This window comes from Chiloscyllium punctatum, chromosome 20, assembly GCF_047496795.1.
Source record: "Chiloscyllium punctatum isolate Juve2018m chromosome 20, sChiPun1.3, whole genome shotgun sequence".
Taxonomy (NCBI): domain Eukaryota; kingdom Metazoa; phylum Chordata; class Chondrichthyes; order Orectolobiformes; family Hemiscylliidae; genus Chiloscyllium; species Chiloscyllium punctatum.
In genome coordinates this window covers 9,635,247-9,642,571 of record NC_092758.1, presented here as the reverse complement: position 1 = coordinate 9,642,571, position 7,325 = coordinate 9,635,247, and positions in this window count along the sequence as shown.

Genomic DNA, 7,325 nt, shown 5'->3' with positions numbered 1-7,325 from the left:
CCCTGTTGGAAGGGCAGTTTGGGAATGATGGTAGTAAAGACAAAGGATTCCCTCTCTGCCCCACCCAGTCCCTGGGATCCTCTTGGCTGCTGCCCCCCCCACCGTACCATAAAATCAGATTAGGTGAAAACGGGGGAGGAGGAGGAGAGACAGACAGGCAGGGACAGGGAACTGATGACCTACAAGAGGAGGACGAAGGGGCAGTGGTTGGGGATATTGTTGTTTCTGACCCTCAATCCTCAACAAAAGAAAGGGAAGATAAAGTAGACGTAGAGGAGGCCTCCGGAGTATCTAAACCAAAGCCTAAGGGGGAGAAACAAAAAAAGAGGAAGAATGTAAAGACTTATCCCCTTCAGGAGGTAGCAATCGGGGACAAAGAGATTGGGTTTGTAAGTGCTCCCCTCACCAGTGGGGAGGTTAGAACATTTAAAAAGATGAAGGTCCTGGTTGAGGATCCGGTAGGGCTGTCTGAACAAATTGATCAATTTTTGAGGCCAAGTCTGTATATGTGGACTGAGTTAATGTCTATATTGAATATACTATTTACTGAGGAAAAAGGGGACTTATACGAGGAGCAGCCATTAAAATATGGGACAGGGAACATCCCATTGGAGATGGGGATGCTGGACAGGGAGTTTCCCCTCAGAGACCCCTAGTGGGAAAATCAAAGAAATGAGGGAATTGAAAGACCTGATTCTAAAAGGAATAAGAGAGGCAATTCTGAAGAATTTGACTAAAGCCTTTGAAGTTAGACAGGCGAAAGATTAGACTCCCTCAGGTTTCTTGCAAAGATTAAGAGAGTCAATGCGGAAATACTCTGGAATGAACCCTGAGGACCCAGTGGCACAGGGTCTTTTGAAAGTACATTTTGTGACAAAGGCATGGCCAGACATACAGAGAAAGATACAGAAGATAGAAGGGTGGAGCGAAAAACCATTAGATGAATTGTTAAGAGAGGCACAGAAAGTGTTTGTAAAGAGAGAGGATGAGAGACAAAAACAGAAGGTGAAAATGATGGTAGCTACGGTTGATGAGGTAGTTAAGAAAAGAATGGAACCAATATTGAGCAACCGGAGCGGTGGGTGGCAGCATGTAGGACAGAGAGGAAGAGGGAAAGGGAGAGAGAGAGGGAGAGGACAAGGGGGAGTATTTGATAGAGGGTTCAGGCGACAGGGGCAGAGATGGAAGTCTCCACAGGCAGGATGCTATTATTGCGGAAAGATAGAGCATTTTAAGCGAGAGTGTCCTGATCTACAAAGGGAAGAAAGGACAATTCTGCTTATGAATTTTGATGAAGAATAGGGGTGTCAGGTGTTCATGCCCCCGGGGACCCACCAGGAACCCTTGATAAACTTGAAGGTGGGACCCTGTAGGGAAGAGGTAGTCTTCCTAGTATATACGGGGGCAGCATGGTCATCACTGAATTTTAAACCAAAGAAAGTAGGAATGTCGACACGGTCAATTACTGTTTCGGGGGTAAAAGGGGAAGACTTTACTGTTCCAGTATTTGAACCTATGATGATAGAAAGTCCTAAGGATACAGTCACAGGGGAACTGTTGTATATCCCTGATATAGGAAGTTACTTACCAGGGATAGATTTAATTATCCTCTTAGGACTGGAGATTGGAATTCAGGAAAAAGAATTAGTTGTACAAATGGCAATGTTGACAGAGGATGTGGAGAGAGACATAGACCCTATTGTATGGGCTAGAGAAGGGAATCGTGGAAAAATACAGATCCCTCCCCTAGAAATAAGTTTAAAAAGGAAAGGGAATGTTGTCTGTGAGCGACAATATCCCATTTCCATAGAAGGTAAAGGAGGACTGCAGCCAGTAATTGAGGAACTGATTAGAGATGGATTGTTGGAGCCATGTATGTCTCCTTATAATATCCCAATACTACCAGTATGGAAATTCAATGGAACTTATCGATTGGTGCAGGATTTGAGAACATCGAATCAAATAGTACAGATCAGGCACCCAGTGGTGCCAAACCCCTATACGTTATTAAGTAAGATCCCTCATGACCACAAATGGTTTAGTGTGATAGATTTAAAGGATGCCTTTTGGGCTTGTCCCTTGGTGGAGGAAAGTAGGAATTTGTTTGCCTTTGAATGGGAAGATCCCAAGGCAGGACGGAAACAACAATACCGGTGGACCATGCTCCCCCAGGGGTTTACGGAATCCCCGAATTTATTTGGACAGATGTTAGAACAAATATTGGAGAAATTTAGCAGCCCCAAGGGAACTACCCTGTGGCAGTATGTAGACAACCTCTTAGTAACAGGAAAAAGAAGAGAAAGAGTAGTAGAAGCCACTAACAAATTATTGAATTTCCTGGGTCAGCAGGGACTGCGAGTATCTAAAAACAAACTACAATATGTGGAGCGAGAAGTGAAATACTTGGGACATTTAGTTAGTGAGGGAAAGTGAAAGATAAGCCCAGAACGGATAGAGGGAATTGTGGGGTTGCCGCTGCCCAGGACTAAATGGGAGTTATGTAAATTTTTGGGTCTAATGGGATATTACAGATTGTGGATTGATTCTTATGCTCAAAAGACTAAGAAATTATATCTCAAACTATTAGAGGAGAAACCAAAGTGTCTAAGTTGGGATGATGAGGAAAAAGAACTAGTTGAGGAACTCAAAAGAGATCTGATCCATGCCCCTGTGTTAGCCTTACCTTCTCTAGATAAACCTTTCCACCTCTTTGCTACCGTAGATAAGGGAGCGGCTTTGGGAGTATTAACCCAGAGGTGGGGAGGAATGAAACAGCCAGGAGCATATCTTTCGAAGCTATTGGTTCCAGTATCCTGGGGGTGGCCTGAGTGTGTGCAGGCCGTGGCTGCCACTGTACTGTTGGTGGAGGAAAGCAGAAAGCTTACATTTGGGGGAGCCCTAATAGTAAGCACCCCACACCAAGTGAGAACGATCCTAAACCAAAAAGCTGGGCGATGGTTGACAGACTCGCGGATTCTGAAATATGAGGCAATATTAATAGAAAAGGATGATCTAGTGTTGGTCACGGACAATTGTTTAAATCCAGCTGCCTTTCTTTGGAAAGGGGAAGGAGAATCTCCTCAGAATCCAGAGCACAACTGCCTTGATATTATAGAATACCAAACTAAGGTCGCATGGACCTGAGAGATGTTCCACTTCATGCAGGAGCCAGACATTTTATAGACGGATAATTCCGGGTGACTGAAGGGAAAAGACATAAGGGGTATGCAGTCGTAGACGGGACGAAAGGTAGTGTGGTAGAGGCTGGAAGGTTGCCAAATGGGTGGTCAGCTCAGACCTGCGAACTCTAGGCATTGGAAAGAGCCCTTAGGGCATTAGAAAATAAAGAGGGAACAGTATACACTGATACTAAATATGCATTTGGTGTTGTGCACACTTTCGGAAGGATATGGCAGGAAAGAAGGCTTATCAATAGCCGGGGGAAGGAATTAGCACATGAGGAGTTGATTAAACGAGTCTTGGAATCCCTATTACTCCCCCGAGAAATAGCGGTAGTGCATGTAAATGGTCATCAGAAAAGAAATGAACCAGAAGTTAGGGGGAATAGATTAGCTGATGAAGTGGCTAAGGAAGCAGCCCTGACCCACAAGAAGTGGCGATTCATTCGCTAATACCTACTGTCCCAGATTCTCAGGAAGCTCCTATATTTACTGAAAGAGAGGAAAAAGAATTGAAAGATTTAGGGATTGCAAAAACAGCAGACGGGCATTGGATGTTACCTGATGGAAGGGAAATGTTAAACAAAATGATGATGCGAGAAATTATAGCTGTCCTACGTCAAGGCAGCCACTGGGGAGTACAAGCAATGTGTGGTTTAGTTCTTAGGGAATATGGATGTAAAAGAATACATACAATTGCTAAACAAATTTGTGAGGGATGTATAATATGCAGAAAGGTAAATAAGAAAGTCTTGAGAAAACAGACCCCAGGAGGAAGACATCCGGGATTGAGACCCTTCCAGAGTATACAAGTAGATTATACTGAACTACTCAGAGTAGGAAGACTAAAATATATGCTGGTCATAGCAGATCATCTATCTGGTTGGGTTGAGGCATACCCTCTAGCTACTGCCACTGCGAGTGGGAAGTCTAAAGCAATATTAGAGCACATAATTCCCCGATATGGGCTAGTGAACCGTATAGATTCCGAGCAAGGAACTCATTTTACCTCCAAAGTGTTACAGGGGGTAATGAAAGGGTTGGGAATTTCCTGGGAGTTCCATACTCAATGGCATCCGCCATCATCGGGAAGGGTTGAGAGAATGAACCAAGCACTCAAACGACAGCTCTCTAAATTGATAATAGAAACCAGATTCCCTTGGACCAAAGGTTTACCTATAGCTCTCTTGTGAGTACGAACAGCCCCAAGGAAAGATTTGAGACTATCCCCCTACGAAATCTTATGGTAACGAATGGAGAATTGCCAATTCCCGAAACTAAAGATTTGTTTTTAAAGAAGTATATACTGGGCTTGTCTTCCTCTTTGTCTTTCCACAGGAAACAGGGTTTATTGGCACAGACTCCGCCCCTTGAATTCACCGTTCATACCATCCGGCCGGGAGATTGGGTCTGAATAAAATCATGGACAGAGACTAAATTGCAGCCGGACTGGGAAGGTCCGTATCAGGCTGTTTTGACTACCGAAACAGCAATAAGGATGGCGGGGAAAGGCTGGACTCACTACACTCGGACCAAAGGGCCAGTGGAATCTCCAGTTGAGGAAGAAGTCTGGACAGCCGAATCAATGCAAGAACCGCTGAAACTCAGACTAAAGAGACTTTGAGTAACTGATTGTACAGTGGCGACAAGCGCGGGATTATTTCTGCAGGATTGTATATTAAGTCTTTTTGTGCTTCAGCACGATTTTTAGAATGCTGGGGATGTTTAGAGTTATGATGCTAGCCCTCTTAGTATTGGGATTTTGTCAAATATCATTTTCATATGTGTTATTAACGGTTCCTGAGTCTGATAATCCACAAGTAATAAATGCTGATGCATGCAGTTTAGTAAATTGCGGGGATGTAGATAATCAGAGACAGTACCGCAGCTCAGAGATACACCTTAGGTCCTACGGGATTGGTCTTGGGGATGGTACTTGGTGTAATGGTCTCGTCACAGTACACGGGGCCCCCTTCCGACCAGCTCTCGATTGTCCCAATAAAAAGTGTAACCCAATATACTTAACGATAAAGAAAACCACATGGCACAAAGCAAATCTGGCGGCGGGGAGGGGGGGGCACCTATGAGATACAATTAAATTAAACATTTGGGATAGAAATGAAAGCAAACAGGAATGATTTCTCAGGCTGTTGTTTTTGAATTACTGTAGGACAGGGAAAACGAGCAGAACTAGTGTATAATAAGGAACAACCTTTCACCCCTCCCGATGACCTTAAAGTAGTAAAAATTATAGAGGTAAAGGACTTAAAACAGACCATTGAAATAGAAACTGGATATGGGGATGCAAATGCCTGGGTTGAATGGGTAAAGTATACTGTAAAAAGTCTGAACAAGAGCAATTGCTATGCATGTGCCTCCGGTCGGCCAGTGCCCAGGTGGTTCCCTTTCCGCTCGGTGGAAGCAAGACAGGATTGACATGAAATGTATGATAGCTCTGTATCAGGATAAGACTGCATGGAATGATAGGAACTGTACCTCCCTATCTCTGATGCTCCCTCCCTTGGAGAAGAAAGATTCAAAAGCCCCCCCATGTTTTCAGCTGCAGTCGGAAATCACACGTCGTGTGTGCGTAGACAGGTTACAAATTGGTCTAGAGATTTGGGGGAGCTGAAATTATGTACAGAGATTGAGAATGTCACCGAAACAGACAAGGGAGGGAACTAATCAGCACTAAAGGTTCCCCGAGTGGATCCGTGGTGGTACTGTGGAGGCAAAATACTGAGATTCTGGATTAGTGGTGCTGGAAGAGCACAGCAGTTCAGGCAGCATCCGAGGAGCAGCAAAATCGATGTTTCGGGCAAAAGCCCTTCATCAGGAATAAAGGCAGAGAGCCTGAAGGGTGGAGAGATAAGCTAGAGGAGGGTGGGGGTGGGGAGAAAGTAGCATTGAGTACAATGGGTGAGTGGGGGAGGGGATGAAGGTGATAGGTCAAGGAGGAGGGTGGAGTGGATAGGTGGAAAAGAAGATAGGCAGGGAGGACAAGTCATGGGGACAGTGCTGAGCTGGAAGTTTGGAACTAGGGTGAGGTGGGGGAAGGGGAAATGAGACCCACCCTCCCTCTGGATTGGAAAGGGATATGTGCAATTGTACAATTGGCAATTCCATTTACCCTGGCATTTGAAAAGGAAAAGATAGTAGGGAAAAAGGGAAGGAGTAAGAGATCACTGTTAGACACTTCTTTCGATGACAGGATTTATCTCGATTCTGTAGGAGTCCCTACGGGGGTACCTGATGAGTTCAAGGCTCGTAACCAGATTGCAGCAGGCTTTGAATCAGCTCTCTTTTGATTGTTTAACAATTAATAAAAATGTAGATTGGATAAATTACATTTTCTATAATCAACAGCAATTTAAAAATGATACAAGAGATGTGGTTAAAGGAATATCAGAACAGCTTGATGCGACAAGTAGGGTGGCATGGGAAAACAGAATGGCCCTTGATATGATTTTAGCGGAAAAAGGGTGTGTGTGTGTGTGTGTGATGTTAGGAGGAAGCTGTTGTACCTTTATTCCTAATAACACTGTGCCTGATGGTTCAATTACTCGGGCCTTAAGGGGATTGACTATCTTAGCAGAGGTAAAAACAATGACTGCAGATGCTGGAAACCAGATTCTGGATTAGTGGTGCTGGAAGAGCACAGCAGTTCAGGCAGCATTGGAACTGGCTGAGAATTCAGGAGTAGACACATCTCTCACTGGATGGCTTGAATCATGATTTGGAAAATGGAAGGGGGTGGTGGTTTCCATTCTTACTTCCCTGATAGTAGTAGCCGAGGTATTGGTAACCATTGGCTGTTGTATCATACCCTGTATATGAGGACTCACCCAAAGACTGATTGAGATAGCCTTAATGAAACAGATGCCCCTAAAAGGGAATCAGGCAGAGGAACTTTATCGATTAAATAATGAGGGGATGAGTGAGACCAAGGTGGATGAAATCTCCGGAATGATGCTTGCGAATTTTGGGGGCGATGCTTAAAAGAAAAATGCAGAAGATAACAAGTGGTAATTAAAGAAAAAGGGAGAAATTGTGGGATATAGGTAAAGTAGTGTTACTTCTGCTATCATAATTACTTATGCAAGGTAAATGCACTCACACCAGTGTATAATTGTTTCAACCAAGAGC